Source organism: Scyliorhinus torazame, chromosome 3 (genome assembly GCF_047496885.1).
Source record: "Scyliorhinus torazame isolate Kashiwa2021f chromosome 3, sScyTor2.1, whole genome shotgun sequence".
NCBI lineage: Eukaryota > Metazoa > Chordata > Chondrichthyes > Carcharhiniformes > Scyliorhinidae > Scyliorhinus > Scyliorhinus torazame.
Genome location: NC_092709.1, coordinates 256,209,224 through 256,227,460, shown reverse-complemented (window position 1 = coordinate 256,227,460; position 18,237 = coordinate 256,209,224).

The following is an 18,237-nucleotide window of genomic DNA, read 5'->3' as shown; positions in this document are numbered from 1 at the left end:
AGATCTAAGCTCTGGAGTCCTACCAGATCCTGTCATAAATGGTGGTAACAATTAAAATATTCTTAACCTCAATGATGGGAGTGCCCAACATCAGTGCAAAATGCTGAAAAATGAGCTGCAATATTCAGTGAGGAAAGCAATGTGAATAATCCATCTCGGCCTCCTCCAGAGGTCCCCAGCATCACAGGTGTCAGTCTTCAGCCAATTTGATTCGCGCCATGTGATATCACGAAACAGCTGAAAGCACTGGATACTGCAAAGGTATGGGCCCTGGCAATATTCCAGCAATAGTACTGAAGATTTGTGCTCCAGAACTTGCTGTGCCCCTCACCAAGCTGTTCCTGTACAGCTACAACACTGACCTCTACCCGACAATGTGGAAAATTGCCCATGTATGTCCTGTCCACAAAAAGCAGGACAAATCCATCACAGCCAATTACCACCCTAACAGTCTACTCTCAGTCATCAGCAAAGTGATGAAACAGGTCATCAAGAGGCACTTACTCAGCAATAACCTGCTCACTGACACTCAGTTTGGGTTCCGCCAGGGCCACTCAGCTCCTGGCCTCATTACAGCCTTGGTTAAAAGATGGATCAAAGCGCTGAATGCCAGAGGTGAGGTGAGAGTGACTTCTCTTGACATTAAGGCAGCATTTGACTAAGTGTGGCATTAAGGAACTCCAGCAAAACTGGAGTCAATGGGTATCAGGGGGAATATATTTCATTGGTTGGAGTCTTACCGAGCACAAAGGAAGATGATTGTGGTTATTTAATTTCAACTCAGTCCCAGGACATCACTGCAGGAGTTCCTTCAGCTGCTTCATCAATGACCTTCTTTCGATCATAAGGTCAGAAGTGGAAATGTTTACTGACAATTGCATAATGTTCAGCACCAGCCACGGGTCATGAAATTTGAACTTCCAGTTGATAGCTTGAAAGTAACAAGATTTCATGTTTCAACAGTTTGAGTGTAACAAACAGGCTAAAAGCAGTATTGACTAAACACTATTTTTTGTTGGCAATTTATACTTTAAACTGCAGAAGAGAACTTTCTTTTTTCACATCTAACATATCTAAAAAATCTACTTTACATTGTTCCTTAATTAGGAATTCCCTGGAATCTGTCCAAAGTGATTCTCAGCTCCTGAGAGTTTCCGAATCTTTTATTTCTCAGCCTGGTAACTTTTAATACTAGAACTGCCTTTCACGGTGAGAGTTTTTCATGGTGCTTCTCCCTCTCGCATAAGCCAGCTGAATCTTTCAGCCTTGTTTCAAATCCTCATGGTTTTGGGGTAGGATTCTCCGTCGGTCAACGTCTGAATTGGGAAACGTGATTGGGTGGAGAGTCGGTTCCGATGCCAAAATTGTTCGGGGGGCACCGGTTTCACGCCAAATCGCAATTCTCCGTCACCTCAACAGCGGTGTCAATGCATTCCAGAATGCACATACACTAAATGCTGTTGACATATCGGGCGAGATTCTCTCAGCCCAGGCCGGGTCGGAGAATCGCCAGGCCAGGTGCGAATCGGCGACGCCACCCCGACGCCCGTCCGCCGATTCTCTGGAGTGGAGAATCGGTGCCATTGGAGGCGGCACGGTCGGCGCGGCGCCAGTCGGGGGCTGCTCTACACGGCCCCCCTGGCGATTCTGCGCCCGGGATGGGCCAAGCGGGCGTAAAAAAAATCTGAGTCCCACCGGAGCCATCCATGTGTGGTCTTACCTGGTGGGACCTCAGCGTGCATCCATCTGGGGGTGGCCTGGTGGCGGGGGGGGGGGGGGGGGGGGGGGGCTCCGCTGTGGCCTGGCCTGCGGTCGGGGCCTACCAATCGGCGGGCCGACCTCTCGGGCTAGGGGCCTCTTTTGTTCCGCGCCGGCCCCTGTCACCTACGCCATGTTGCATCGGGGCTGGTGCGGAGAAGGGAGCCACCGGTCCCTCTTCGCCTGAGCAGACCCGCAGCTGCAATCAGACGTCAGGATCGGCAGCTGGAGCGGCGTGGGTCAACATGCCAGCGATTCTGACCCCTACAGGGGGCCAGCACGGCACTGGAGCGGCGTGGGTCGCTCCAGTGCCGTGCTGGCCCCCTGTAGGGGTCAGAATCGCTGGCATGTTGACGCCATCGAGAAACGCGATGGCGTTTACGATGGAGTCAACACTTAGCCTCAGGAACAGAGAATCCTGTCCACCATTAGTGGGCCTGACCCGGCATTCTCCAGGGCCTCCACAATTCTCCACCTCCACTGGGGTGAATTAACAACGGCGAAGTTCACGTGTGCTTTTAAAAATCATAAAACCGGTGTCATGGCTGATGAGGGAGAGAGAGGAGGTAGGACACGGAGAGGCGCAACAGTGGCTGCCAGACCCAACACGGGCTGGCTGCAGTGGTGGGGGGTCGGGGGGGGGGCGGGGGGGGGGGGGGGGGAGGCCATGGGGTAGGGGTGGTGACAAGGAACAGGCCATGTGGCTGGGGTAAACCCCCATGGAACTGGAGCTGCGCCCAGGAACTGTGCCCAGGCACAGACCGTCATTGCCGTGGCCTGCAATGCAGCCATCTTGCTGTGCACCCCACTGACCACCCACCTTGGTCCCTGGTTCTGCAGAGTAACACTGGCTGTATGGGTGCCCCCAGCACCCCCGCACACCAGCCCCCACTCCACCATCCCCGCTCCATGGCCCCCAACCTCCACCCCACCCTCCAACCAGCCACCACCCGCCGGAGGTGGCCCAACCAGGGCAACGGCCACTGTAGCCCCCTATGGGGGTGCCGGACAGGTGCCGTGGAGTTTACCACTGGCAAGGGCAGTGCCAGCCGACGGTACCCCTGGCAGCAGGGATGTGCACCAGTGCCAGAGGCCCCACGTTCAAACCACCGACGGGACCCGGGGTGCGGAGAGGAGAAGGGGTGGACATGAAGGGGCAGAGTCTGCAGTGCCAACTGGGGGCAAATTCTAGGCCGTTGGAGCTGGTTGGGAAGTGGGTGGTGGCTGGGACACTGAAGCAATGAGCGCTGGCTAAACTGGGGTCCCTAGCGACCGCCCATTCCTGCCCCCCCCCGCAGTTGCAGCACCGTTGGCACGGCATCGGCAGGCTCGCCCGCGATGTTCCGCCACCGAGGGGCCGAGTTCCCAACGAGGTGGGCCACGTGTGGTCCCAGCAGTCAGAAACCCGGCGTGTCAGCTGCTGATAGCGTCCAGCACCGCCACACTCGTCTGGGATTCGTGCCGCTTGCCAGGTGGCTTCTGCTGGGGCGGGGGGAATGGTGGGTGGTGGACAGAGGATGGGCTGTGGGGTCGGGGTTGGTGGGTTAGGGTTCCAGCACGGCCGCTGCCATGTGTTCCAGCGCAACCAGTGCAGGCGGTCAGCCCTGCGCATGCGTGGCCCAGGACCCGGCCATTCTCCGGCCGTTTTACGCGCGATCCGCAGGTGGTTCACACAAAGCCGGTGCGAGGCCCTCACCAGTACGGAATCGGCGAGGGCCTCCCACCCATTTTCCCATCGTCAACCACCCGCGGATTCTCCGTTGGCACCGGCACGTGGCCGCCGGAAGGGAGAATTCCGCCCCTCATATTTGCCGTATGATATTGTCAGCAGCCTCTTCATTTGTGAAGACAGAAGCTATTCATTGAGTAAGTCAGCTATATTCTTTTTCCACTCTTCTACTATTTTCATGTTTCAAAATATATTTTAAAATTTCCTTTTATGTTAGGTGCTATTCTGTGCCAGTTTTCTCTTAAATTAATTTATCCGTTAATTCAAAGGGTATCGGCATCATTAGATTTAGATTTGTTACGTGTACCGAGGTACAGTGAAAAGTATTGTTCTGCAGAGTCCAAGCAGATCGTTCCTTACATGAGAAAGATAGGACATACATAAACACACAATGTAAATACATAGCCAGGCACTGGACATAGACATTAACAAAATCAACATTTATTGCCCACCTTTGGTTACCCTTGAAAAAGTGATGGTAAGTTGCCTTCTTAAACCGCTGCAGTCCATGTGGTGAAGATATTTCCACAGAGCTTTTTGGGTAGGTGTAGAAACTCCAGCCGTTTGACACAGTGACAGTGAAAGAACAGCAATATAATGCCAAGTTAGCATGGTGTGTGACTTGAAAGGAATTTGTTTTCATGTTGTTTGTGGAAGGGGTAACAATCAAGTGGGCTTTGCCCTGGATGGCATCAAGCTTCTTGAAAGTTGTTGGAGCTGCACTCATCCAGGCAAGTGGAGAGTATCCCATCACACTCCTTACTTGAACCTTGTAGATGGTGGACAGACTTTGGTTGAGTCAGGTGGTGAGTTACTCACCACAGGATTGCTAGCCTTTGACCTGCTCTTGTAGCCACTGCATTTATATGGCTATTTCAGTTCAGTTTCTGGTCAATGGTAACCCCCAGAAGGTTGTTAGTGAGGGATTCAGTGATGGTAATGCCACTGAATGTCAAGGGACAATGGTCAGATATTCTCTTGTCAGAGATGGTCATTGCCTGGCACTTGTGTGGCATGAATGTTACTTGAGCGCGTGCTTCTCCCTGCATGCTTGTGTGGTGAGTCAAAGAGCTGCCTATAACTGTTGGCACTTTCTCCCTCTCAGATACTGGCAGACAGATCCTGAGCTGTATTTTACTTGCCTCCGCTGAATGTTTTTTGTGTGGGGGAGGCACATAAAATATGGCAGGTGCCCACACCACCACATTCCTGCCCACCCTGAGCTCACCCTCATAACATGGGGGGAGGGGGCTGGGCTGACTGCCAACCAAAATTGGCAGCTTGTCCATCATATTCAACTAAATAATAAAGCATCAATTAGATTTATCATCAAGTTAAATGACCCTGATAAAACATTGTACACACCGCGGACTAAAGGCAAGGCATGGGCAGTAAGCAGGAGCAGGCAGTCTGATTTCGAAAATAAATTCTTGAAAGGGCAGGAAGGAAAGCGGAAGAGTATGGGGATTGATCTTCAGGGACTGCCCTTGCCTGCATAAGATCATAGGAACATAAGAACATAAGAACTAGGAGCAGGAGTAGGCCATCTGGCCCCTCGAGCCTGCTACGCCATTCAATTAGATCATGGCTGATCTTTTGTGGACTCAGCTCCACTTTCCGGCCCGAACACCATAACCCTTAATCCCTTTATTCTTCAAAAAACTATCTATCTTTATCTTAAAAACATTTAATGAAGGAGCCTCTACTGCTTCACTGGGCAAGGAATTCCTTAGATTCACAACCCTTTGGGTGAAGAAGTTCCTCCTAGATCGAATCCCCCCTTCCTTCCTACCCACCCACACCCTTAAACCAAACCTCTCGCCCACCCGCAACGCCCCCTCTCAACCTACACAAATCCTCCCTTCCCGATACCCTGGACTTACTTTCTCCGGGGATCCATGGGCCTCCTTCTTTCTTTTCCTGCAGCCCCAGCACTGGCCATTGATGTGCTCTTGACACTGCCAGGACTGATGAAGTTGCCAACTTGTTCGATTGGCCAGAAGCCCTGGGGGAGGCGGACCAGGGGGAGAACTTAGTCCGCAGTGAGGGGTGGACATCCAACTTTGACCTCATTTAACCTCCCTGCAGAGCTCATTGTTGGCTCCATGCCGAATTTGCTTCCAGATGTTGGGGGGTTGGGGTGGGGGTACGGTTCAAGCCTTCTTCCACCCTCATATCATTCCACACCCAGTCTGTAATGTTCAGTGATATTTTTAGAAAACATCATGTAAACCAATCCTACAATGGCTTCTTATAGAATCTCCTTGTCTCAAAGTCAATCTCCATGGTAATGTGAATCACAAAGGTTTTGTATCCAGGTAGAAATGGTAATTGGCGAACTTTAATTTCCCATCTTCATTTTATCTTGAAATTTAATGAGCAGTTTAATGTATGACAGTGTCTAAAACTGATGGGGTAGCACAGTGGGTAGCACTGTTGCTTCACAGCTCCAGGGTTCAAGGTTCGATTCCCAGCTTGGGTGACTGTCTGTGTGGAGTCTGCACATTCTCCCTGTGTGTGCGTGGGTTTCCTCCGGGTGCTCTTTCCTCCCACAAAGTCCCGAAAGACATGCTGTTAGGTAATTTGGACATTCTGAATTCTCCCTCTGTGTACCCAAACAGGCGCCGGAATGTGGCGACTAGGGGCTTTTCACAGTAACTATATTGCAGTGTTAATGTAAGCCTACTTGTGACAATAAAGATTACTTACTTAAAACTTAACATTTCTATTACCTTCCTGTGAGGTTGGAGACAGTTATTCACCATCATCACTGATTTGCCATTGCTTTTGCATCGATAAAGTAGAGGGGAAGAATACGTTTCCCGTTAGTGGAGGGATCAATGACTAGGGGCCATAGATTTAATGTAAGGGACAGGAGGTTCAGAGGGGATCTGAGGAAAAATCTTTTCACACAGATGGTGGTGGGAGTGTGGAACTCATTGCCTGAAAGTGTGGTGGAGTCAGAGACCCTCATAACATTTAAGAAGTATTTGGAAGTGCACTTGTGATGCCAAGGCATACAAAGCTATGGGCCAAGTGCTGGAAAATGGGATTAGAATAATTAGATGGGTTGAACTATCCAAACGCGATGGGCTGAAAGACCTTTTCTGTGTTGTAGACCACTGAATTTATGACTTTATAAAACAAATGGGACCCCCCTTTAATTTTAAACAATGAAGCCACCCTCATTTGCTGTCAGCAACATTCAAAACAGGTTACATGACTCTCTTCATTCCTCAATTTTACCCTAAATTAAAATTCATTCCCCAAACATGACAACCTTTCATAATATGTACTTGTTACAGCCCTGAATTGGAAATATATCACTGTTCCTTCACTGTCACTGGGTCAACATTCTGGAACTTCCTCCTGAACAGATTTGTGGGTTTACCTAAACTAGATGGACTGCAGTGGCTCACCACAGGTGTGGGTGAAAGGGAAGTTAGGGACAGGCTGTAAATGCTGGCCTTTACATTCAGGTTTGAGGTTTTGCCAGAAAGGAGATATAGAGCTTCCTGGTGGAGCTGGCCTCCACATTGCTGTAGGAGGTGCTGACGACAGGGGGACTGGAGAAGGGGGTAGTGTCGGCAGTTTACGGAGCTATTTTGGAAGAGGAGAAGGCACCACGGGAAAGGATCAAAGCAAAGTGGGAGGAAGAATTGGGAGAGGATATGGAGGAGGAGTTCTGGTGTGAGATGCTCCGGAGAGTGAATGCTTCCACCTCGTGAGCGAGGTTCGGGCTGATACAGGTGGTATACAGAGCACACCTCACGAGGGCGCGGATGAGCCGATTCTTTGAAGGAGTAGAAGATGTGTGTGAATGTTGCTGGGGGGGGGGGGGGGGGGGGGGGCGCGCTAATCACGTTCATATATTTCTAAAGTGGTGCACGTGAAACTGGACCCGGGCCCCCGGGAGGCAATATTCGGGGTGTCGGACCAGCCAGGGTTGGAAACGGGTGCGGAGGCAGATGTTGTAGCCTTCGCCTCGTTGATCGCCCGAAGGCGGATGCTGATAGGTTGGAGAGCAACCTCTGCATCCTGTGCCCTGGCATGGTGGGGGGACCTGTTGGAATTCTTGACTCTTGAGAAGGTTACGTTTGAACTGAGGGGAAGGATGGAGGGGTTCTACAATTCATTATTCATTATGCATTTTCAAGAACTGGATAGCATCGAACATTAGTTGGGGCGGGTGGGTGGGAGGGCTGTGTGTGTTAATGACGACTGTGGGTGATCCCTAAATCCTTTTTGTCATTTGTTTGTGTGAACATTGGGGCTAATGTTTGGGGTTTGGTGGGAGGATGGGATCGTTGTTCTTGATATGAGGATTGACATATTTTTCACTGATTATTGTTTATTGTTGGTGGGTGTAAATTTGGGGGGAAATGTGAAAAAGGAGAATAAAAAATATATATTTTTTAAAGTAAATGCTGGCCTTGCCCGTGGTACCTGTAACCCAAGAACAAACAAAATAACTGGTCCCAATGCCTCAGAAATGTGAAGTCCGCCCTTCTGCAATGTATCCCTTGTCATACGTTAACTCTTTTGTTTGACTATTATTATAATCATTAACTTATGACACAGGGAATCTGGAGATTACGGCCTTTGATACCCTGTTCTTTAATTTAATTGCAAGCTCTAGAAACGTTGACTGCAGGACCTCAACCCTTTAAACCTCTACGTGTCTTCCCTGAAAATGTGCCGCACCCTCGTTCATTGACCTGCTCTGTGTAGTTATTCAAAACCATCTGTCCTCACTTGGCATCTCAGTGATGTAGCTGTCCAAAGCACCAAAAGCCACCTGCTAGAACAATTAGCCTCGTCTCTTGTTCCATTACACTGCATCACTCAATACCTGAGACTGTATAAGACTTTCCCAATGATGCATCCTCCTAAGCCACCACACACAGCTATTTCGAATTTGCGTTTGTAAGCAGCTTCCCAGTGGCATCATTAATTGTTTGCTGTCCATGATTATCTGATGCGATTGCACATTTCTTCATTCAGTGGTATATTATCTCAATACAATTCCCTCAATACCATTCTCTTCACAATTCATTTCAGTAAAACAATTAACCCTGTGTCCCATGGCATCACCTTTGTTACGTTTTGGCGAATTTTGCACTTTTGTAACCTCTGGTGACATATTCCAGAATAACTTGCACAATGATCAAATAGTCTTAAAAATCAAAGCAAGCTATTTTGGCTGAGTTGCATAATATCTGGCCCTGTAAATTAGCTTAAAGGAACCATTTATATTTTGTTGAACTCTTCAGTGCAAAATGCAATTGAGGAGGTGATAGCTTTAAGTGTATCCTTATTCTCACAATAGCCATTTTTCTACCCTGCTGTAAATGTATGACAGCAGAAGCCCAGATTTGAGTATCCATCTGAAAATGTGTTTGTGATAGCATCTTATTCCTATTTTGATGAATTGTGACCATTTTCAAGAATTCATTCATAGAATGTGAGTATCGCTGATGTGGCCAGTAATTTTGCCCCATGACTAATTGCCCTTCAGAAGGTGGTAGTGAGTTGTATTCTTGAACTACTGCCAGTGTTTCAATGGTGGAAGGGGTCAACATTTCAGGCAGTGGATGGAGTACCAATCAAGCAGGCTGCTTTGTCCTGGATGGTGTTGAGTGTTGTTGGAGCTGCACTCATCCAGGCAAGTGGCAAGCATTCCATACCACTCCTGACATTAAGCTTACGTAGAATTTACAGTGCAGAAGGAGGCGACCTGGCCCATTGAGTCTGCACCGGCTCCTGGAAAGAGCACCCTACCTAAACCCACACCCCCACTCAATCCCAGCAACCCAGTAACCGGACCCAACATCTTTTGACACTAAGGGCAATTTAGCATGGTCAATCCTCCTAACCTGCACATCTTGTCCACTTTGTGGTGGACAAGCATTGGGGAGTCACATGGTGAGTTGTTCGCTACAGAATTCCAAGCCTTTGGAGTTCTGATGAATAGTCATAAGGAGTCGAAAAAGATTCCAGCAGTATTTTGCTTTTGTCCCAGCCTCTCACCTGCTCTTGCAGACCAGTATTTATATGGCTGGTCCAGTTCAGTTTCTAATCAATGGTAACCCCCAGGATGTTGATAGTGGGGGATTCAGTGGAAGTGATGCTATTGTACATCAAAGGGAGATGTTAGATTCACTCTTGTTGGATGTGGTCATTGCTTGGCACTTATGGGGTTTTCCTTTGATTGTGGAACCGCTACCTGTCTATAGCATGCTGTTTCTGCTGTTTAGCATGAATGTAATCCTGTGTTGTAGTTTCAGCAGGTTAGCATCTCATTTCTAGGTAGGTCTGGTGCTGCACCTGGCATAATCACCTTTGCTCCCCACTGAACCAGTGTTGATTCCCTGGCTTGATGGTCAGGGGGCAAAGATTGCTGCAGCCTGGAAAGTTGGGACATCTTTAGTAACCAGCAAAGGATGACTCAAAGGATAGGGAAAATTGGAGTACGAGAGAAAACTAGCATTAAATAAATATAAATAAGACAATTTGAGAAGAGAATAAAAGGGAAGAGAGAAACTAAAGTGAGTGTTTGTCCCATTGAGTGTGAGATTGGGGAATTAATAATAGGAAACAAGGAATGGCAAAGACTTTGTACAAGTATTTTGTATCCAACTTCACAGTAGACAACACACAAAGCATCTGAGGAATAATAGAAAAGCGACGGGGGGGGGGGGGGGGGGTGGGGGGGAGGGGGGGCGGGAGGTAAAAGGGAGTGAGAACTTAAAGTAATCAATCACTAGAGGAAATGTACAAGGAAAACTAATAGGATCAAAAGTTGACAGACCCCTGATGGCCTGAATCTTAGGGTTTCAAAATAAGTGACTGTAGGAATAATGGATACATTACTTTTAATCTTCCAGGGTCCCCCAAATTCTGGAAAGGTCACAGTAGATTGGAAAATTACCAATGTAACATCACCACCACACAAGAAAGAAAGGAGACTCAAGGCATGAAACTACTGGCCAGTTAACAACAGCCATTGGGAAAATGCGAGAATCCACCATTAAGGAGGTAGCAACAGGAGTAACTGTGGAGTGCCACAGAGATCCATGCTGGAGCTTCAAATATTTACAATCTATATCAGTGACTTGGATGAAGGGACCAACTCCAAATTTGCTAAGGATACAAAGATAGGTAAGAAAGCGAGTGGTGAGGAGGATGCAAAGAATCAGCAAAGGGATAGAGATCCAGTAAATGAGTGGGAAACAAATAACTTGGGGAAAGGAAGTTTGTTCACTTTGACAGTAAGAATAGAAAAGCAGAGATTTATTTAAATGGAGAGGGGCTGCAGAATGCTGTGGTACTGAGGGATCTGGGAATCCGGGTACACAAATCACAAAAGGTTAGCTTGCAAATTCAGCAAACAATTAAGAAAGTAAGTGGAATGTTGGCCTCAATAGCAAAGGGGAAGGAGTTTACAACTATAAAGAGAATTGGTGAGACCACACCTGGTGTATTCTGCATACTTCACCGTGGATCAGTACCTTGATGTGGTGGAGAAGCTTGTGTGTTCTGACAATCCCATCAGAGATGCTGTCAGGAGTCCTTTGTTATCATTAGGGCCACCCATGGCAGCAAGGTCAGGGTTGGCTGTGAATCTTTGTCTGACGAGGAAGCATTGGGATAAACGGCGTGAAATGCCAATGTAAATGGTATCTTCCAGTTGACAAAGGGCACTCAGCATGGCATCATTATAATGAATATCCTATTCCGTTGGGAGGAAAAATACAAAACTGCATGAAGGCATCAATAGGTCAAAGCATGAGCACTTCCTGAATGTTTTCATTGTTCAGGTCAAAGATATAAGTGACGTCTGCGTCACATGATCCATGTGGGGGGACTGATGACTGCTGGACAGATCATCAACTTGTTTGATTGGTCATGAACATCCTTCCATGACGAGCGAAAGGCCCAAGAGAAAGAAAATCAATGTCTCAGCTCAAAAGCAGCTGGACCAGAGAGAGGACTTCCAGCTGCAGATCACAACCTGTCTAGAAAATCTTGTCACATCCAATTCCATTTCAGAGCAGTGGGTTCAAATAAAGTCAGCTGTACAAGACTCATGATTCCAGACCATCGGGTTTGACTATCATCGTCACCAGGTCTGGTTCAATGAAAACAATGTTGAAATACGTGACCTCCTACAACAAGCAGATTTTGTTGCCTGGCAGAACAACCCAAGGTCCCAAATCAAGTTGGCAGCATCCAACAGTTCAAGTCTAACGCCCAAAGTCAAATCTGAAAGATAATGGGACCTGTGATGGGAAGAGAAAGCACAAGAGGTCCAATAGCATGCTAACAGTCATGACATGTCTACCTTTTGTGAAGTCACCAGGACCATCTATAGACCAAGGTCACATGGACAAAATCCCCATCACTCACAGGGTGCTGTTTCTCTTCTGGAGAGTGACAATGCCATTTGTCAATGCTGGAAAGAACATTTTGAAGGACTCCTCAACCGGGAATCCACAGTGGCAGCTGATACTCTGCAGGCTATTTCCCAGTACCCTGTGGGAAAATCTGTGGGTGAATTGTCATTGATGGGACAGACACGAAAGCAACTAAATGAATGAAAGCCAACAAAGCTTGTCATCCTGTTGATATCATAGCCAAGGTGGACTTTCAATCAAGACTCACATCAAGACTCCATGCACACATCCTGCAGATTTGGGAGGAAAATATATTCTCCCCCGACTTCAGCAATGTGGCAACTGCAGCAGCCTTCAAGAAGGGAGATCAGTCGGGTGGCACGGTGGCACAGTGGTTGGCATTGCTGCCTCACGGTGCTGAGGACCCGGGTTCGATCCAGGCCCCGGGTAATTCTCCCCATGTCTGCTTGGGTCTCACCCCCACAACCCAAAGGTGTGCAGGGTAGGTGAATTGGCCAGACTAATTGCCCCTTAATTGGAACAAAAAAGAATTGAACACTCTGAATTTATATTAAAAAAAAGTTGGAAGGTCAGTCATGCTGTGCAAACTATTGAGGTATTTATCTCTTGTCCATAGTTGAAAAATCCTGACCCGGATTCTCCTGAATCACCGACATTCTGTGACTGAGGCAAATCATCCGAGAGACACAGGGCTGGATTCTACGAATTTGAGGCTATATCCGGAGGAAGTGTCTTATTTTACGATGAAAACGTCTGTGCTGCCACCGCACCAATGCTCTGTTCAGTGGGGGGCTGGCAGCTGCGTCACATAAAACCCCCAACGTTCCTGACATAAACAGCTGGAGAATTGCCGGGTCCATGGCCGTGCACGTGCACAGCGCTGACCTGCAGCGGTCATGCCGTACAACATGGAGCCAGCCACACGCGGACCCGGCCTGCCAGATAGTACCCCCCCTGTAACATCCCTCACCATCTCCGGACCACCACCCACCAGTCCCCACCGACACTCCCCCGCCACCCCCCCCCCCCATCCAGCGGAATGTCTCCCACCTCCTCCTCCCCCCACGACTGAGGCGGTGCTGGACATAGTTCACAGCCGCCACGCGAGGTTGATGAAAACTCAGAGCACACGTGTCCCGCGTCGTCGGGAAGTCGGCCCACTGCGGGCGGAGCATTGGGGAGGGCCTTCAGGTGACATCCTGAGGCCGTCCCAACGGTGTGTAGCATACTCTCCGTGATGCCGTTTTGGAGAGATGGAGCATCCGAAACAGGCGCTGCCCCCGATTTCTGCGTCAAAAAGGATTCTCTGCCCGATCGCCGATTACAATATCGGTGTCGGGAAACAGAGAATCCCACCCACAATGTGGCTTTTAACCTTCCAGAGAAACCTCCGACATGGTATTTGTCACCAGACAAATCCAAGAAAAATGTGAAGACCAACATTCGGAACGTTTCAGTGCATTCATCAACCTAACTTCACAAGGCTTTGTGAATTGTGCTCCAAAGATTTGTATGTTAAACTGCATAATAATTCATGCATGTGGAAAACTATTTAACCTCAGTCACCTCTTTGACGGAACTAAACTGACCACCATAGATACACACGATCTACAGTCTTCAGCTGGCTGCAGTGTTGTGGCCCACTCCACACCAGGTTTACAAGCCGCTCTTGTTCTATTAATTTCTGTATAAAAGGCATGTCCTTGAATGTTGCCAAAAAATCTTGGGCTGGAATCTCCACTCCCCAATGCCGAAATCGCAATCGGCGACAGGGCGGAGAATCCGTTTTGACCCCAATATCGGGAGTGGTGCCGGTTTTCTGATTCTCCGCCCACTGAAAAGCAGCGTACTCTAGGTGTACTCCAAGTATCCACGGCCTTAGGCCACTGCCTGAGGCCCAACCCACGATGCTCCGTCCCCAACCGGCTGAGTTCCCGACAGCATGGATTACGTGTGCTCACACCGTCTGGGAACCTCGCGTGGCAGCTACGGACTCAGTCTGGCACTGCCACACTTGGGGGAGGACCGATCCGCGGGCAGGGAGGGGCTTTATTCGGGGCTGGGGGCACGGTGGGCGGGCAGTCCGGGGCGCACGAGCGGCCGAAGGGGGCACTACTTTTGCGGTCCGCGGGCTGAGTCCGCCATGAAGCACGGCTCTACGCTGCGAGCTCTACACTGCCTGCCTGCTAGCCCCCAGCAAAACGGGGGTATCAGTGGCCATTTTGCGCCAATTTTCCTGCCGTAAAACACCACCTTTTTCACGCCAGCGTGGGGACTTAGTCTCCCAAATGGAGAATCCAGCCGCTCATATACCGGGTAGAATTCTCCAATATTTTTTCAACGAGGAAACCAGAGAGAATCCTGCCGGCATCATTGGCGAGAAAAATCACTGTATCCTCAGCCACTTTGAAGAAACTTATTTTCACGAGTTTCACACCATGCTTGTGGCAGCCTTCCTCTGATTCAAAGAACAATACATCACAGGAACAGGCTCTTCGGCCCTCCAAGCCTGCACCGGTCATGAAACCACCTTTGGCCAAAATCCTCAGCACTTTCAAGTGTAGTATCCCTCTATGCCCATCCGATCCATGTATTTGTCGAGATGCCTTTTGAACGCCGTTAATGTATCTGCTTCCACAACCTCCCCTGGCAACGCGTTCCAGACACCCATGTGTAAAAAACCTGCCTCGCACATTATGGTAAACCACTGTGTTGCATTGTGTTGTGTTGTACATGCCTGGGCTTGTCCCGGCTGGCTCCGCCTGTGGCTCCTCCCCTCGGGCTCATGTGTAAAGGTGGCTAGTCTCCGCCTCCGACCCAGTTCGGGACCAGAAGCCAGGAGGCTAGTTGTTTAGTGTATTAAAGGCTCAGTTACATTCATCACTCGTCACATGCTTATTGAAGGCATATCAATTTAATACACTAAACTTTACGATGAACTCATCACTCAAGCCTGATCGCCTGGAGCTGGACCCACAGGCAGCTGACGCCACAGAAACTTTTGAGCACTGGCTAAGCTGCTTCGAAGCGTACCTCGCATCCTTCACCGAAGACTTCACAGACCTCCAGAAGAAGCAGATCCTCCATGCACGGGTGAGCCCAAGAGTCTTTCTTCTCATCAGGGACGCCCCCAAGTATGCGGAGGCAATAATGCTGCTGAAGGGACAATACATGAAGTACGTTAACAAGGTGTATGCTAGGCACCTCCTTGACACAAGACGGCAACGTCCGGGGGAAATCACTTGCAGAATCCTTGCGTGCTTTGCATGTACTCTGCCGGAACTGTGATTGCCGGGCGATATCGGCTACCCAGCATGCGGAGCTGCTGATCAGGGACGCTTATGTCGCAGGCATGAAATCAAATTATATCCGCCAGCAATTACTAGAAGGGGGTACACTCGGCTTTCCAGAGACAGTGCAACTCTCCAACTCACTGGAAGTGGCGTCGCAGAACATGAAGGCCTACACCTCCGACCGCGCGGCACCCTCGTGGGCGCAGCTATCATCCGACCCGGGTGTGACGCATGCCTGTGCCGCGCAACAGCCCACCAACGCCGGAGGCCCAAGGTGCTACTTTTGCGGCCAGGGCAGCCACCCCAGACAACGCAGCACTGCACGGAACGCAACTTGCAACGGCTGTGGGAAGAAGGGCCATTTTGCAAAAGCCTGCCAGACCCGATCTCCCCCTAAACCTTCTAGGCGCAGCAGTGCTGCCTGCTGCCTGTCGGGGCTGCCCCCAGCTGCTGCAGCTGGTGGCAGCGGTGATGGCGACCCGTGGGCGCCACCATCTTCAATTCCGGCAGCCACGTGCGACCCATGGGGGCCGCCATCTTGAAAGCATCCTCCAGCCGCCATCTTGGACGCCATCACTGCTGCCACCCGCCACGCGTGAACCATGGGGGCCGCCATCTTGGGCGCCGTCGCCAATGCCTCCCGCCACGTGTGACTCATCAGAGCCTCCATCTTGGGACCACTCCGCTGCCTCCCGGGAGCCTGGCTCACCCGACCGTACACTGGCCGCTGCTACCCCCGACCACCCTACCGACCGCCTTCCGAAGCCAGCTTCCATCATGCTTGACCAGTCCCGGCCGCACCACTCGCAAAGTCTACGATGACCGTTCGGGTCAACAGGCACGAGACGGCCTGTCTTTTCGACTCCGAGAGCACAGACAGCTTCATTCACCCAGATACGGTAAAGCGCTGCTCCCTCCCAATCTTACCCACGACCCAGAAACTCTCCCTGGCTTCCGGATCCCATGCAGTAGAACTCCGGGGGTACTGTGTCGCGACCCTTACTGTACAAGGCGCAGAGTACATTAACTTCAAACTCTCCGTCCTTCCCAATCTCTGCGCTGCCCTATTACTGGGGCTCGACTTCCAGTGCCATCTCCAGAGCCTTACTTTAGAGTTCGGTGGACCCCTGCATCCCCCCCCCGCCCCTCCTCACCGTCTGTAGCCTCGCGACCCTTAAGGGGTGAGGGTCGCTCTTTGCAAACCTCACCCCGGACTGTCAGCATCGCTGCCAGGAGCAGATGATACAGGCGTCCCGGGCACTGTATCAGGTTGGAGGTCCAGCGACTCCTACGAGAGGGGATCATTGAGGCTAGTACCAGCCCCTGGAGAGACCAAGTGGTGGTCGTCAAGACTGGGGAGAAGCACCAGATGGTCATCGATTACAGTCAGACCATCAACCAGTACACGCAGCTCGATGCGTACCCCCTCCCCCGCATATCTGACATGGTCAACCAGATTGCGCAGTATCGAGTCTTCTCCACAGTTGACTTGAAGTCCGCGTACCACCAGCTCTCTATAAGCCCAGAGGACCGCCAATACACTGCCTTTGAGGCAGATGGCCACCTCTATCACTTCCTCAGGGTCCCCTTCGGCGTCACCAATGGGGTCTCGGTCTTCAAAGAGAAATGGACCAAATGGTTGACCAGTACGGGCTGCGGGCCACTTTCCCGTAGTTAGACAATATCACCATCTGCGGCCATGACCAGCAGGACCATGATGAAAACCTCTGGCACTTCCTCCACACCGCTAAACTCCTGAATCTCACCTATAATAAAGATAAATGCGTTTTCCGCACATCCCGCCTAGCCATCCTCGGCTACGTCGTGGAACACGGAGTCCTTGGGCCCGACCCTGACCGCATGCACCCCCTCATGGAACTCCCCCTCCCCCACTGCCCCAAGGCCCTGAAGAGATGCCTGTGGTTCTCCTCGTACTATGCCCAGTGGGTCCCTAATTATGTGGACAAGGCCCGCCCACTTATCAAATCCACCGTTTTTCCCCTGATGGTCAAGGCCCGACTGGCCTTCAACCGCATCAAGGCAGATATTGCCAAAGCCGCGATGCACGCAGTGCACGAGTCCATCCCATTCCAAGTGGAGAGCGATGCGTCGGACTTTGCTCTGGCCACTGCCCTCAACCAGGCGGGCAGGCCCGTGGCTTTCTTCTCCTGTACCCTCCATGCCTCCTAAATTCGACACTCCTCCGTCGAAAAGGAAGCCCAAGCCATCGTAGAAGCTGTGCGACATTGGAGGCATTACCTGGCCGGCAGGCGATTCACTCTCCTCACTGACCAATGGTCGGTTGCCTTCATGTTTAATAACACGCAGCGGGGCAAGATCAAGAAAGACAAGATACTGAGGTGGAGGATCGAGCTCTCCACCTACAACTACAATATCTTGTATCGACCTGGGAAGCTCAATGAGCCCCCAGATGCCCTATACCGCGGTACATGTGCCAGCGCACAAGTAGACCGACTCCGGGCCCTCCATAATGACCTCTGTCGCCTGGGGGTCACCCATTTTTTTCACTTCATCAAGGCTCGCAAACTGCCTTACTCCATCGAGGAGGTCAGGACCGTGACCAGGGACTGCCAGGTCTGCGCGGAGTGCAAGCCGCACTTCTATCGGCCAGACAGGGCACACCTGGTAAAGGCCTCTCGCCCCTTTGAGCGCCTCAGCATCGACTTCAAAGGGCCCCTCCCCTCCACTGACCGTAACGTGTACTTCCTCAACATTGTTGACGAGTACTCAAGATTCCCCTTCGCCATCCCGTGTCCTGACATGACCTCTGCCATCGTCATCAAGGCCCTGCACAGTCATTTCACCCTATTCAGGTTCCCGATCTACATTCATAGCGATCGGGGATCCTCCTTCATGAGCGACGAGTTGCGTCAGTTCCTGCTCAGCAAGGGCATTGCCTCCAGCAGGACGACCAGATATAACCCCCGGGGAAACGGACAGGTAGAGAGGGAGAACACGATGGTCTGGAAGGCCGTCCTTCTGGCCATACGGTCTAGGAGACTCCCAGTTTCCTGCTGGC